Raw genomic sequence first — 16,846 nt, 5'->3', positions numbered from 1 at the left:
AAATGCTGAAAGTTCTTTCATTCAGGTGTAATTATGTGTTAGCAACTGTTTAATAGTCTAAAGCCTTACATTTGATGAAACATAGTTGAACTCCATTTCTCAACTTTTAATTTTAGTAAGATGAAAATTATAACCATGCGTGTTCCAGTGACTTCTTTTGCCCCAGTGGTATAACTGTTTTACCAAGTTTTCCATCTTTTACCAAGTAACCAGAACGGTGAGCAACAACCACTTAAAGCAGTTGGGTAAATAACTTATAGAAAGCCAGCTGGTAAATATATATAGCCAATAAGTTGTTCATGAAACATGATCAAATTTGGATCTTTCTTCCAGATGAAGAAAGAAAATAGATTATTTAGAATGTACAATGAGCAACTTCAAAAGCATATAAAATTGATTATTAGTAGTGATTTTCATGTCATTTACATATATTAAAAATGTTTCATGATTTTTAAAAGTGACTGTATCAAGTGTATATTTTCTAAAATGTTATCTTGTTAAACAGTTCTTTTTGAATAAGGAGCCAATGGCCAAATTAATTTGGGAGATGCTGGGTCAGAGTATGTCTTTTCAGTAGGCCTTCTATTAGCCAATGGACTGCCAGTCTCCAAATAAGCGAGTATCTTACATGTAACTCAGGAGGCTAGTGTTCCTCAGAGCACAATGGAAGACTCTCAACTGGTGAGCTATTTCATGAGGTTTTGCTATATTTGTCAGTCCAGTGACATTCCAAAAATACTTACTACACTTCTTTTTTTATTATTATTATGGAAAATATATAGAACATAAAATTTAACCATTTTCAGTGTATATTCCAGTGGCATTAATCACAATCACAGTGTTTTGCCACCATCCCCACTATTTGCTTCCAAAACTTTTTCATCATTCCACACAGAAACTCTGTATCTATTAAGCAGTTGCTCCCCATTTCCTCTGCACCTCTGCCCATTGTAACCACAAGCCAATTTTTGTCTCTGTACATTCGTCTATTTTAGGTATTTCATATAAATGAAATCATACAATTACGTTTGTCTATTTGTGTCTGGCTCATTTCACTGAGCATAATGTTTCAAAGGTTCATCCATTTTGTAGTATGTATGAGAACTTCACTCCTTTTTATGGTTGAATAATATTCCATTGTATGAATACACCACATTTTGTTTTTCCATTCATCTGTTGATAGACACTTGGGTTGTTTCCAGCTTTCTGCTGTTGTAAATAATGCTGCAGGGAACACTGGTCTACAAGTATCTATTTGAGTCCCTGCTTTCAACTCTTGGGTGTATACCCAGGAATGGAATTGCTGGGTATTTGGTAATTCTATGTTTAACACTCAGAGAAACCACCAAACAGCAGCTGTACAATTTTACATTTCCTACCAGCAACGGACGAGGATTCCAGTTTCTCCACATCCTCCCAACACTTGTTATTTTCAGTTTTTTTTCCTTAAATGATAGCCATCCTAACGTGTGTAAAGCAGTATCTCATTATGATTTTGGCTTGCATTTCACTAATTCCTCATGATGTTTTTAAGCATCTTCTTGATGGAATTATTGGCCATTTGTATATCTTCTTTGGAAAAATGTCTATTCAAGTCTTTGCCTGTTTTTGACTGGGTGGTTTGTCTTTCGATTGTGGAGGTATAGTTCTTTATATAGCCTGGGTATTAAACCCTCATCAGATATATCATTTCCAAATATTTTCTTCCATTCTGTAAGTTGTCTTTTCACTTTCTTGATAATGGCCTTTGATGCACAGTAGTTTATTATTTTGATGAAGTTATATATTTTTGAGTATAGTAACTTCCTTCTGAGTGAAAGCTCAAAGAAAGTGATTGGAAAAAAAAAGAAAATAATTTGAATAATTGAATGCCACACTCCGTATAAAGTATGAGGTGTTATTAAGTTTGTTAATGACTTAAACCAGATTTCCATTGCTCGCTTGTCAGTTCCCCGTTTTGAATGAATACACTCATCCCATGTAGTGACTAACAAAGTAAATGTCATACTTTATTGTATTTTATACAGTTCCATATACTTTCTGTGCTCTGTTCATTCTCAGTCGGTAACATTTATTAACTCATTTTGATAAAATTGATAATAAAAAAATAGTGACTGTCTTGGCTAGAATTAGATAATTGTAGATTAGTTTAGCTTAAGCAGTAATACAGTTCTCATTTTTCGACTTAAGTGGAGTTTTTATTATTATATCTCATGATCTTACACCAGGGAGAGTCCTTTATTGTGCCTTTTTTTTTTCTTTTTGATTAAATTTCTGGTGACTTTTTCAACAGATGATTTAAGTGTTAAAACTTCTATTTCAAATAAATAGATATGAAGAGATATTTATATGAAGAGATAAAAATGGTCTGGAAGTTGGGGTATTAGGTTAGTAGAGTAAGGCTAATTTTCTCTATTGAATGCCTTACCCAGACTTTATGAAAGACTCTTCAAAGTCATGTTTTTACTTTAAGAAATAACCCTTTGTAAAAAAGAATTGAACGTTGTAGACAAAGTTTTCATTGGGAACATGGTACTAGTGAAACCCAGATTAATCTGTACATCTGGGTGAGTCATGTTAGTTGGGATTAATTTACATAAACTTTTGAATCCACCAGGTGCTTCTTGGAAACCCTGTGGGGCAGTTCTACTCTATCCTATAGGGTGGCCATGAGTCGGAATCAGCCCGACGGCAGCGGGTTTAACCTATCTGCCTCACTGGTATTTTATGAACAATCTGGCAAGAAGGTCTGGATGCTCAGCTCAAAAGAAGGATCTTTGGTTTCCAGCATTGCTTCCACCCATTTTCCCACAGCCAGCATCTCAGTGCACAGCCTCATCTTTTCTTACCTGAAGCTCCTGTGCTGCTTAGCCTCCTACTGGTGTCCCTGCCCCAGGCTCTCCCACAGCCACCAGACCTCCACATAACTCCAATTTGCTTATCTGATCAAGAATAATTCAGCAATGCGTTATGAACATAGAAGAGTAACAGGCCTTCCTTAATCGATCCCAACTTACCTTTACAATGGAAAATGTTAATATAATTAAAATTTCTTCTGAATTTGGTGTCTTCAAAGAATTTTTTTTTTCCTTAAGTCTTTTACTTAGTACCTTAATTGTCATCAGCTTCTACTAAACCCAACCCACTGCCATCAAGTTGATTCCTACTTGGAAACATAGGGTTTCCAAGGCTATAAATCTCTATGGAAGCAGACTGCCACATCTTTCTCCCACGGAGCCGCTGGTGGTTTCAAACTACCAACCTTTTGGTTAGCAGTCAGTCAATCGCCTTAACCACTGTGCCAGCAGGGCTCCTTTCCTACCATATAGCAGCTCCTTTTTAAATATTTGTGAATTTGTTATTACTTGCATGATACATTCAGAATAGTAGTGATGCAAAGTTAAGAGAAACTTTATATTCTCTTCAGTCTTCTAATCTACTTTTATAAAATAGAAATTTTTAGAGCAGTTTTAGGTTTATAGAAAATTTGTGCAGAAAGTAGAGTTCCCATATAACCCGTTTCTTTCTGCTCACAATTTCCCATGTTATTAACATCTTGCATTCCTATAGTACATTTGTTACAATTGATGAGCCAATATTAATATATTATTATTATTAATTAATCTGTAGTCTACTTTAGAGTTCACTCTTTGTATTGTGCAAAACCAAACCTGTTGCCATTGAGTCAATTCCAACTCATAGTGACCCTTTAGGACAGGATAGAACTGCCCCGTAGAGTTCCCAAGGAGTACCTGGTGGATTTGAACTGCTGACCTTTTGGTTAGCAGCCATAGCACTTAATCACTATACCACCAGGGTTTCCTTGTATTGTGCAGTCCTATGGATTTTGACAAATGCATAATATCCTGTGTCCATTATAGTACCATACAGAATAATTTCACTGCCCTAGTATTGCCCTGTGCTCTGCCTATTCATCCCTGTCCTCCTCCTGAACCCCAAGTTAACTGCTAATCTTTTTACTGCCTTTGTAGTTTTTGCTTTTTCCAGATGTCATATAGTTGGAATCATACAATATGTAGCTTTTTCATCCTGGCTTCTTTGACTTAACAATATGCATTTAAGGTTGTTCCATGTCTTTTGGTAGCTTGAGAGCTCATTTCTTTTTATTTCTGAATAATACTCCATTGTATGGATGTACCACGGTTTGTTTATCCATTCATCTATTGAAAGACATCTGATTGCTTCCAATTTTTGGCAGTTATGAATAAAGCTGCTGTGAACATTTGTATGCAGGTTTTTATGTAGTCATACATTTTCAGTTCATGTGGGTAAATACGTAGGAGCATGATTGCTGGACCATATGTTAAGCCCGTGTTTAGCTTTTTAGGGAACTGCGAGGTTATCTCTCAAAGTGGCTGTACCATTTTGCATTCTGACCAGCAGTAAATGGGAGTTCCTTTTGCTTCATAGTCTCACCAGCATTCGGTGTTAGTGTTTTTGGTTTTCGCCATTCTGCTAGGGATATAGGAATCCCTGGATAATGCACATGGTTAACATGCTTGACTACTAACTGAAGGTTTGGAGGTTCAAGTCCATGCAGAGGCACCTTGGAAGAAAGGCTGGTGATCTGTTTCCAAAAAAACTGTCATTGAAAACCCTGTGGAGGCTAGTTCCACCCTGACACACTGGGACACCATTATTTGGAATCCACTCATCAGCTGGTTAATAGGTGTGTGGTGGTATCTCATTGCTGTTTTAATTTCCTAATGGTAGGAAACCCTGGTGGTATAGTGGTTCAGTGCTGTGGCTGCTAACCAAAGGGTCAGCAGTTCGAATCCACCAGGCGCTCCTTGGAAACTCTATGGGGCAGTTCTACTCTGTCCTATAGGGTCGCTATGAGTTGGAGCTGACTCTAGGGCACTGGGCAATGGTATAAGATGCTGAGCATTGTTTCATATGCTTAGTTTCCATGTGTATATCTTCTTTGGTGAGGTACCTGTTCAGTTCTTTTCCTCATTTTTTTAATTGGGTTGTTTCTTATTGAGTTTTAGGAATTCTTTTTATATTTTGGATACAAGTCCTTTATGAGATAGATGTTTTGTAAATCTTTTCTCCCATTATGGCTTATTATTTTGTTCTCTTAACAGTGACTTGTGCAGAGCAGAAGTTTTTAATTTTAATGAAGTGCAGCATACCAGTTTTTTTCTCAGATGGATTATGCTTTTGGTGTTGTATCTAAAAAGTTATCACCCAGCTCGGGGTTACCTAGATTTTCTCCTATATTATCTGCTGCAGGTTGTAGAGTTTTACATCTTACATGAGGTTTGTGATCCATTTTGAGTTAAATTTTGTGATTGATTTAAGGTCTGTGTCTAGATTCATATTTTTGCATGTCATTTGTTGAAAGGACTATCCACATTGAATTGCCATTGCTCCTTTTTCAAAGATCAATTGACTACATTTGTGTGTGTCTGTTTCTGGGCTCTGTGTTCTGTCCCAGTGATCCATTTGTTCATTCTTCCATCAATAGCACATTGTCCTGATCAATGCAGCTTTATAATAAGTCTTGATGTTAGGTAGTATCAGTCCTCCAACTCTGTGCCTCTTTAGTAGTGTGTTGACTATTTTAGGTCTTTTGCTTTTTTACATAAACTTTAGAATCAATTTGTTGATATCCCCAAAGTAACTTGCTGGGATTTTGATTGGGATTGAATTTAATTTATTGATCAGTTTGGAAAGAATTGAAGCTTTGATTATATTAAGTCTTCCTGTCCATGAATGTGAAATATTGCCCCCATTTTAAATCTTTGATTTCTTTCATCAAGAGTTTTGTAGTCTTCCTCATTTAGATCATGTACATATTTTGTTGGGTTTATACCCAAGTATTGCATCTAATCTGCTTTAAAAAAAAAATAATCTGCTCCTTTCCCCACCTGGCCTTGAGATATTTCTGCACAAAGAACAGTATTTATCTAGCATAGTTACAGTATACATTTTTGTGAATTAGAAAATAAGAGATTTTGTGTGGATATAAAAACCAGTATTGCACTTGACTCTTACTTCAGTAGACCAGCAGTAGTTCTCAAACTTCTTCTTACTTTTAAACTGTTGAGGACCCCAAAGAGCTTTTGTTAATGAGGGTCATATCAGTTGAAATTTATCATACAAGAAATGTAAACAGAAAAATTTTAAAGCACAAGAATACACAAGGACACATTCCATTAGTCATCAGTGTAATGACACACGTTTTGTAGTCTCTGAGCAACTCCCCTGTATACTCACGAGAGAGAAGATACAAAAGCAAATAACATTGTAGTGTTATGAAAGTAGTTTTGACCTTGTGCTCTTCCTGAATGGGTGGTGGGGACCGCACTTTGAGAATTGCTACCTTGTGGGAATTCACTTACCTAATCACCAGTAGACAATTTTCAATTTTATTTCAATAATGTTGTAACCTAGCTTTTATATTTGTGGATTGGTAAGCTTTTTTTTTTTTTAAATGTCTGTAAGACTAATCACGTTACCCATCCTTCTATTAATGTCTAGACATAGAATGTGCTGGAACTTATTACCAGTGTTTGCTTGCTTGGCAGTTATAAGACAGAGATGCTTACTCAAGGAGAAGTCATTTTATTTGTGGATACTCAGTAAGGCCATTCCTAGTTGTGCCCTGTCAAATACCCTGGTTTTCAATTGCTTACCCTTTTTATGACTTGTGTACTTCCAGATACTTCTCTTATGAAGCATCTCTGTACTTCAGAGAATTTGGAGGTTTGGTTGTTTTCTTAATGATTTCACTGAATAAAGTTTGCGGCTTCTTTGGGGGGAATAAGGATTCTTCCCTTCAAAATCTTTCCTCCCTCTCCTTTATTTGACCTTCCCCTCCACTTGCCTCAACCTGATCCCTGATACTGGCTCTCCTTTTCAGTCTGCTCTCCGGCAGATATTTACTTGGCCCCAGTGACTTCTGCTCTTTTTTATTCCCCACCCTCTTGCCTTGGCTGATACTCTGTTAAATTCCTTTTGAGGTCTTAGCAGGACAGTGAGTCTCTAGAGTATTTGACAAGTCTCTTCAAATTACATGGGTACTGGGTCTTCCCTGAGAGTTCTGGAAATGTATTGTGTACCTGTCAGTTAGATGGAGATGCCAAGATGGCTGCTGATTCAGACTCTTAATTCACTGACAGCTCAATGTTCTTTTTACTCATAGTCTTATGTGTGATGGTGTATAGTATGAGCTGGATTTTCGGGACGTAGTGTCATTATGAGTGATAATCTAGAAGCACAAAGCTGGTAGAATGTTGGAAAGTTTTTATTTTCTTAATTCTATGTCTTAAACATGGTAGACACTCAATAAATGTTTGCCGAGTTAATTTTTTCCTATTAATATTGATGAAACTCATAGCTCCGGCAACCACATTACAGTGTTAAGCCAGACATCTCTTATAGCCAAAGGAAATAGGCCTTCACACTATTCTGAAAAGCTACATGTTGCTGTGTTTTGTGTGTGTGTGTGTGTGTGTGTGTACATGCACTTTAAGTGAAAGTTTACAGAGCAGATTAGTTTCTTATTAAGCAGTTAATACACAAATTATTTTTGCGACATTGGTTGCCAACCCTGTATTTGTCAGCACTCTCCTCTTCTCCACCCTGGGTTCCCCGTTTCCATTCGTCTAGTTTTTCTACCCCTTCCTGCCTTCTTGTCTTTGCTTTTGGACTGATGTGCCCATTAGTCTCACATACGTGATTGAACTAGGAAGCACATTCCTCACATGTGTTATTGTTTGCCCTATAGACCTGTCTGATCTTTGGCTGAAGGGTGAACTGCGGGAGTGACTTCAGTACTGAGTTAAAAGGGAGTCCAGAGGCCATACTCTTGGGGTTCCGCCAGTCTCTGTCAGACCGGCAAGTCTGGTCGTTTTATTTCGTGAATTTGAATTTTGTTCTATATCTTTTCCCACTGTGTCCAGGACCCTCTGTTGTGATCCCTATCGGAGCAGTTGCTAGTAGTAACCCAGCATCATCTAGTTGTTCTGGGTTCAGTCTTGCATGTTACTGTCTTAATAAGCAAAACACTTACTTCATACTTAATGAAGATTGATATTTGAAATGTATGTCATTCAGATTTCCAACAGGATCTGACTCTAAGCTTTCTTTTTAAATACCTGTGGAACCCTGGAGGTGAAGTGGTTAAGAGCTTGGCTGCTAACCAGAAGGTCAGTAGTTTGAATCTACCAGCTGCTCCTTGGAAACCCTGTGAAGGGGAGCAGTTTTGCTCTGGTCTGGCCTACAGAGTTGCTATGAGTTGGAATCAACTTGACGGCAATGGGTTTGGTTTTCTTTTTTTTTTTTTTTCTTTTTTGGAGCCCTGGTGGTGCAGTGATTAAGAACTTGGCTGCTAACTAGAAGGTGGCAGTTCAAATCCACCAGGTGCTCCTTGGAAACCCTCTGGAGCAGTTCTACTTTGTCCTGTAGGGTCATTATGAGTCGGAATTGACTCAGTGGCATTGGGTTTGGTTTTTTTCGTCTACAGGAATTATTATTTTTCTTGAAACTTTGTGCAAATCATGTCAACACAGTGTTTTTAAAAAACGAGGCTTGAGATACGGTAATTATTTTCATCATTTAATGAAGTTGCTATTAAATAACCCCCTATTTTATGGCACTGTTTGTGTAATACAAATTGTTTTCAAAATATTCAAACCGGTCTTCATTGTATTTTAGAGCTGTCTTTTCCTACAACCTTCTTGTTCCTGCCTTCTTTTAACTGTCATTTCTTCTCTGTACTAACTGGCCTATGATCTCTTCTCCCCTCCAAGCTATAAAGAACTCTTCAGTTTTTCTTTGTCTTCTTTTTTTTTTTTTTAACATGAATTTAATCATACCATTCCCTGTAAACCTTCTACTGTCCGGCAGACAAAGGCCAGCTCCTTGGCATGGCCTTAATTCAAAGCGCTTGGTCCCAATTGCCTTTCAGCTTAATCTTCAGTCACATTGGACCATCTCCCTTCCTGTATCACACTGAGCTCTCCCCTGCCTTTGAGTGCTATTTCTGTAACCTAGAATGTGCTGCCATTCTCTTCTGCCTGGCGAGCCCTTACTCATCTTTTAAACCATCCCTGACCACCATCTGCACACACATATGAGCTAAAAACCTAGTTACAACCTACTCTGTGTCCCTAGAACACTTTTTAAATACTCAGCCATAGCATTTAGCACAGTACAAACTGTGACTCCTTTTGCACAGCAGTTTAGGTAGAAATGCATACGTACTGTTCACACTTGTGTTACCTACTTGCTAGATTACTTTTTTCCTATCCCATTCGGGAAAGCATATCTGAATTTAAGTGGGTGAAAGTATAGTTGTTACTCATCATATTCTTGAATTTATGTAATCTATATTTTTTTGAAGACAATAATTTGCACCCTGTTGGACCTTACTAAATTCTGTACTTTAAATATAATGACAGCTTACATGTGTGACAAACTAACATATCATAGATGGTGATACATTAACTGTAAGATGTTGCATTTTAAATATCATAGGTATTTGTTCCACTGGACTATTTCTTGAGAACTAGGACTTTTTTTTAATCCTCAGCACTTAGCATATGGTGTTGTTAGCTGCTGTTGAGTCAGCTCCCGACTCTCAACGAGCCCATGTACAACTGAGCAAAACATTGTCTGGTCCTGTGCCAGCCCCGTGATCAGTTGCAGATCAGACCATTGTAATCCACGGGATGATTTTTTGAAGTAGATTGCTAGGCTGTTCTTCCTGGTGTGTCTTAGTTTGAAAGTTGTGCTGAAACCTATTAGCAGTATGCCGGTCTCCACCAACAGACTGGATGTGGCTACCCATGGGGTACGTTGGTCTGAACTGAACTCGGATCTCCTCATGAAAGGCAAGAATTCTACCACTGAACCACCACTGCCCGCCTACCATATGGTGGTTGTTTCTTGCCATCAAGTCAGCTTTAACTCATGGTGACCTTATGTATAACAGAACAAAATGTTGCCCAACCCTGTGCCATCTGTGGCTGTTGTATCAATCAGTAGCTGTTTATGAATACTTATGATGTGATAAGAAATTCAAGTTCTGGGTAAGTTAGGTAATGTATACAATTCATTTACAACACTGATTCCTTTTTCCAAACTCAACCTACCCCCCATTACTTTTTTAATAGGCCTCCTGTGATTCTTCAGTCAACTTTTGAAAATCCATTTTGGGATCTTGGCTTGACACAAAAAAATTGAAACATACATCAAGATCACTAATTCGTTATCATTTACATTTAAATTGTGAATATAACCTAGAACTGATTTGAAGGGATGTGATCTGATAGTAGGCAAGGTGTGATCTAGTTTGTGCTGTCTTCTTTGCTCTTCATAAAAAGTGACTGCCACAAATGTGCCTGGGGACAGATGCTCAATTTGACGGATTCAAATACCTGTTGTATTATCTGTTACTTTTTGTTTGTTTTGATATTACTTGAACTTGACTTTCGTTACACTTTTTTGTGGAAGGAAAGTGGATATCATCGTCATCATCTCGATTTTACACATAAGAACACTGAGATTCATAGAAGTGAAGTGACCAGTAATGGATCCTCTACTGCTCTGTTTTGTGAGGAAAACTCATTTACTGATAAAACCAAAACCAAACCCAGTGCCATCGAGTCGATTCCGACTCATAGCGACCCTATAGGACAGAGTAGAACTGCCCTGTAGAGTTTCCAAGGAGCGCCTGGAGGATCTGAACTGCCGACCCTTGGGTTAGCAGCCGTAGCACTTAACCACTATGCCACCAGGGTTTCCCATTTACTGATAAAAATTAATTCTGCATTACCAGTATATGAGGACTGTTACTTCAGCAACTAAGATATAAAGACCTGTGCTAAATTGCTAAACATCACCTTTTCTTACACTTAAATTGTTGTTGTTTTGGCTCTAGAGTAAATCTAGTGATTGAAAAACTTGCCTACTGTAGCTACTAAAGCTTGAGGACATTGCCAGCGAAGAATCAAACACCCTCTGCTGGTATTATTAGGTTCTCTTTTTTGGCCCACTCATTGGAAATGCGAAAACATAATAACAAATGTCATTCTGATTTCTTATAGCATATGCCTGGGCTGTATGCTATATACACGAAATCTGTGACTTTAACAGCTAAAAGCTTACTCTTTTTTAAAATGAAAATTCTAGGGATTAATGTTGATGGAACTATTCCTAAGTCACTGTGCTGAAAAACTAAAAAATACAAATAGTGCTCTAAGTTTTACATCCAATATGCTAAAATATATTCAAGAAAACATTTGACCCAAATTCTTTAATAAGCACACATGGAGGATTGTTTAGTTTTAAGAACTAATAGCTTCCCCCTTTTTTGTGATTGCTTGCGTACATAATTTGTTAGGAGAGAATGATTCTAGGTAAACTGTCTCTCCAGAATGCCCGTGATTTGTTCTGTTCTGCTTGGGAAGGGTTAAGAGGAGACAGCATCCTGTCAGAGACCTTGTTTTTAATTTTGCCTCTCACGCTGGCACAGATCCTGCTCAGAGCAGCCCAGATTAGTTCAGAAAACCTTTGAAGAGATTTAAGATGTCCTTCAGCCAGTTTGAAGGTTTTTGTCTTGCAAATCCAGTACAAGGGCGCCTGCAGGCATCTCGACCCTTGCTGTGCTGCTGATGCAGCTCAAGGTCACACTAACCCGCCCTGTGACATTCAACAACAACAAAAAAAATTATGCGGTGAAACTGCCTCAGCGTTCAGCCAACCAACAACTTCCTTTAGTGAGGAACTGAGGAAGAAGTCTTTTTTTTTTTTTCTTTTCTTTTCTTTTTTAGGGGCTTCGTGAATTTTTGCTGTAGGAAATAATCCTGGATTTCTGGTGTGTGTGATGACAAGGTCATTTCTTAATTAGAACACATGTAAAGAACAAAGCTAAATGGCTTCAAAACAGCTTTGTAGTTGATGGAAAGGGTTTAAATTATTTAAAGAGATAGTCACCCAAGTATGATGGAAGCTGAATTCTAAAGGCATTAACTCCTTCATGACTGTCTGCTTGCCATTCCTTTCTTTGAGTTCCATTTGTGTTTGACTTTATAGGGTTGCACTCTAAACTTAAGAAAATCTCTAAATGCCCGTTTTGAGAGGGGTGAAACATAATTTATAAATCAGATTCTCAGATAAACTTTTAATGGAGAAATTTCCCTCCCCACCCATGACATTCATCTTCTGGAAATTTTATCAAATAGCTTGACTTAAGAACTAGGAATTCAAAGTTTTCCCCCTTGGCAACTGTGATGTATTTATAATGTGTTGGAGGGGGTGAGTAAAGTGCTCCCTTATCCCTCACCTTCTCCGCCTCACTTGTACTCATTTGTGATTTAGAATTCTAGTTGAGCAATTTAACTCCTGCTTGTTTTTTTTTTTTCCTTAGAAATTATAGCGCATACCATTCAGGCTTCTGGACTTTTAAAGAATTTGTATGGGAAGACATGCTTATTTTTAAGGAAAAAAATAATTTTAGTTGAAAATGGACTTTAAGAAAGTTGTTTCTGAACATTCATGACCTTATAAAGCCTTATAACTAGCCATATTGAAGTCCCTCTCTTTGTGAGGCTTGTTTTCCCATGTTATTCGTCCTTTGTTGCCTCTGAGTGCTAACTACCAAATACATTGGTTGGCTAGATCCTAAGTGAATTGGCTTTCTATGCTTGAGACTTAGCGCATATCGCCTGTGCAGAATTAAAGAAGAATAATCTGAGAGAGTAATTTTATGGTCGATATTTTCTTTGTATGTATTATATATAGAAGCATGCATTGTAGTTATTTCTACACAAAATCACATCGTGTAGAGAGATTTAACTTTGTTATTAGCATAACAGTTTTCTCAGAATTCATACTTGGTACCTCAAAGAGATACTTTCATGTAGTGTGACTCAAGTAGCATCAGGGCCAACCCTTTCTGACGACAGGTAGTATTAAAGTATGATTGTTCGAGCTGTTACGTTGGGTTTTGTGGGCCACTCTTAGAAAATTTAAGTTTGAGGGGGTAACATGATGGATTGTATAAGAATTATTATTTATGAATGATTTTCCTCCTGTTAAGAAGCAATTTATTTGGGTTCATGAAAAGGAAGAGGGTGTACATGAAGAGACAACGCTTTTAAGTATGAGTATTTAAAGGATTTCAGTTTTACAGAAAAAGAGTGTTGGAGGGGAAATCTACATACAAGGAAATGGTTAGTGTGTATCTGTGCATCCCTGCCCTTGTCTGGAGGCTGGTATGCCCTTAATGTCATGTATGACCCAAGCTCACCTGCTAGTAATTTCTAATTTACTGTCCTAATTCATCGATTTGTTATCACTAATTGTTCTTCATTTACTTCTGTGTAGTTTCCAGTACCTAAAGGGTTGAAAGGTTGCTGTAATTGGCACCCGCAGCTGCTCTTTCTTTTGACAGGGGATAATTTTGCAGCCTATGCTTTGTGTGACAGCTGCCTAATTGGGCATTCTCCCCTTGTAGCAAGCCTGCCTCCTCCAGCCTCCCTGCTGACAAATGGTGGTGGATTATAGATGAGGACACACTGACCCATTCGACCTTGCTGAGACAGCGGGGAGGGGCCTCCTGCTACTTGAGGGAAGCTTTAGGTCATTTAAAGGACAAGGTCATGAGCCAGGTGGGGAAATGACATGATATCACATGACAATAGCCTGATGACATGGTCAGCGTGTCAAGGACAAATGCATCCCTATCGATTAAACATTTTTTGCAACACTTCATTGAAGTCCCTCGTATTTTTTAATTGTCCCTGCTGATGTTTGTTTTTATTTTAGTTTTTAAGACAAAGGAGGAGTGCAGATAAAAGGCACAGGTATTTTTGGAGTGTTAAACCAGTTGTTGACATGAAAACAGAGCCAGCTTAGGAAGCCTCCTAGTAAGTTTCTCTGTTTATTGAGGGTATTTTGTTCTTAATTATTTTGCTTAGTTTGCATGCCCCTTGCCTCTTGGTACTTTTCAAGAGTTGTTTGAAAATCAAAGCAGGCAAATTGAAATGAGATAATGTGTGTTAAAAAAATATTTAACCACGTCTTTCATCATCCTGCTCAGTGATTGACATACCTTTCATATTTTGAATAGCAGAAAAATAAGCCCAATAAAATTGAAAATAATCTCGAAACTCTGGATTTATGAGATTAAAATACACTGCTGTGCTACCATAGTTGTAAAGTGTTAAAAATGTAAAATAATATTTGGGACCTGAACCTTTTTTAAAAAATCGCTTGGGATTGTACTTTATTGTAAAAACTTCAGGATGTGTGAAAAATCTCTTGTACATCTTCTAGTATCAGTAGCGTGTGCGGTTTTCTGGAGGAAGTCGACTTGAGCTATTACAGACCATTTTTAAGCACAAAATCTTAATCCTTGCAGAGTCAATTAACCCTATATTAATATTTGAAAGTGTCAAGTCCATGAAAATTGTACTGGATAGTTCAACTTAAAGGAAAAAAAAAAAAACCCTATTTGAAAAGCAGCGAACATTTTAAAGCAGAGAATACTGATCATGATCCCATTCCTGGAGAAAAACAATCATAGTTGGGTCCTGTTGGGGCTAAGCCTTCAGTTCAGCAGGAGGTAATTTTCTGCCCCTGAGATAAAAATCCAGCAGTGGTAAAGTCTGATGAATTAGTTCACCGAAGTACAAACATCTGTATTTTTATGACACGTGCATGTAGGGGGGGTGGGTGTGTGTGTTTAATTTTGACCGTGCTGTGCTTGTGTTTAGCTGCTCTCACACCCTGACTCAAGCTTGGTGGAGGTTTAATCCTGTGCCCTTGTACACGTATACTTGATTAGTAGTTGTGGTTATCTCAGCAGAAGACATACCGCCCTCCTCCTTGTATTGGTCAGGACCTGGGCACTGGGGAGTCAAGGCAAAGGAGAAAGAAAAGAGATTTTACATTAGTATTCTATGAAAGCCTTTCTGTCTGCAGAACAAATTGATTGCTCCGTTGTACCTGTGCTTGGCACCACTGCTGTGAAAGAAAGGTAGGGTTGTAATCTGTTTTATTGTATTACATATTGTGACACTCCAGGAATATTTAACATGCACGCTTTCTATGGCACGTGCTGTAAGTCTAAGTAAGGAGAAAGAAAATAAATGAATGGAAAGTATATGAGAGCATTGGGCTGCAGCTTTGTTTACTTCAGCCCACGAGAGTTCATTCTAATAAGATAATTTTGCCGAAAGCGTCATTGGGAACATAACCTGATTGATAACGAAACCCTATAAGGTATTCTGAGGCACAGATCTGCTTCAGTGCTTGAAATGTGTCAGGCAGAAATGAAATTCAAGCTAATATAAGATTTTAACCACAGATGACTGAGAGAAGTGATGGAGGTGGTTATGGACATGATTAGTACGGGAAATGATATTTAATTATTTTTCAGTGTATATTATTGTATTGTTAAAGATCCTACATAACATGGTACAAAGATAGAAGAGGTATGCTTATTAAAAAAAAAAAAAAGACGGTAGCCACTGGCAACTATAATACCTCAAGCTGTTAAGGATATTAAGAAGTGTGTTATTTATTCTTTTACTAGTTTCATTTATATACACCTTGTAGGGTTTGATTCTGTTGTGGGAAAGAAAATTGCAACAGTTATTTTCTTCTAGTTTGTGTGTGTGAATGTCTTTCAGATAGAGGCTGGTAGTGTACAATTTGAGACTGTTAGTATGCACTGAATAAATATTTTAATAGTTTGCAGTGATAGAACTACCTGTGACTAGGGTTTGGCCCCTTGCTATAGTGTCAAGCATTCTTGAAATGTGCTTGTAGCCACACTTTTTGGGTTGCGTATAAATTGGCACTGTGAAGAGAAGGAAGAAATGCCTCTTGTCCACGCCTCTTGCCACATGTGAACTGCACGTGCCCTTTGCCTCCTCTGTCCCCATCCTGATCCTTTGATTACAGTCAGAGCATTTGATTTAAGAGAGGGGAAGGAAAATAGCTCATGCTGATACACTGGTAGAATTAAAATTGTTTTTCCATTGTTTACATGCTTGAAATTTGTATCTAACTTTATACTTTTTTAGGTTATATTTTACTTCCATTTAAAGATGTAAATAAGCTTTCTGTATATACTTATTTTACATGGTAAAGACAACCTGATACAGAAGATCTGTATAATAAGAGGCCATAGACATTTTTCTAGACTTGCTTGCAGATACTTTTATAGAAAATGGAGGCACGGAGAAATATTTTTAAGTATTTGCAACTAACAGAATACAAATATACCAAACCTTGATGTAATACACTGATTAAAATTAACTACTTAAGGTGGCGTGTTCTATAAAGAAAAAGGGATGCTTTCAAAGAACTTTTAAAGTCAGTGGCAAAATTAGACTGCAGTAAGTTTTCAGTTGAATACAGGCCATTGCAATTATTAATATTCTTATACACCTAGTTTGTGGGTGCTTTTTCTTATTGAAGAAATGTATCAGAAAACTTAGAGGAAGAAAGCATAGAGCTAAGAATCAGAATATTACGTTTTCTAGAATAAGACATGGCTCTTAAACTCTAGTTTTAGTTTTAGTGTTTAATTTTTTAATTTCATACAAATTTTCAATTTTTTGGAATCTCTTAACCTTTCAAAAGAAATGCATGGCAAGCATTTATTTCATATTTAATGAAGTCAGAAAGTAGAGGATATTGATGTTTATGTTGTCTTCTTTTTTGGGTGGGGGTGGAGTGTGAAATTGTTGCTCTCAGACAAGGACTGTGTCTCATTTACCAAAGTATCCCCAGTGCTTAGCACTCTACCTGGCCCATAATAACTGTTCAATAAATACGTATCTAGTAAATGAAGGATACTTCA

At 37.5% G+C, this 16,846-nt stretch overlaps 1 protein-coding gene across 15 annotated transcripts in view; it reads left to right on the top strand.

Annotated features, from left to right (window-relative positions):
* NRIP1 (nuclear receptor interacting protein 1) overlaps positions 1-16,846 on the top strand; it is a 95,261-nt gene that overhangs the window by 46,031 nt on the left and 32,384 nt on the right. The window contains exons 4-5 of one of the 15 annotated variants that reach the window (XR_010318702.1): positions 117-217; positions 2,618-15,499. The exons of 13 other annotated variants lie outside the window; for them this stretch is intronic. The gene's annotated coding sequence lies outside the window, so the exon portion shown is untranslated. Of the gene's footprint in view, positions 1-116; positions 218-2,617; positions 15,500-16,846 lie in introns of those variants that run through there. One more of the 15 variants, XM_064273103.1, reaches the window with a different exon arrangement.

This window comes from Loxodonta africana, chromosome 20 (assembly GCF_030014295.1).
Source record: "Loxodonta africana isolate mLoxAfr1 chromosome 20, mLoxAfr1.hap2, whole genome shotgun sequence".
NCBI lineage: Eukaryota > Metazoa > Chordata > Mammalia > Proboscidea > Elephantidae > Loxodonta > Loxodonta africana.
The sequence above is the reverse complement of the archived record's forward strand: the minus strand, read 5'-3'. Positions and strand labels throughout refer to the sequence as shown.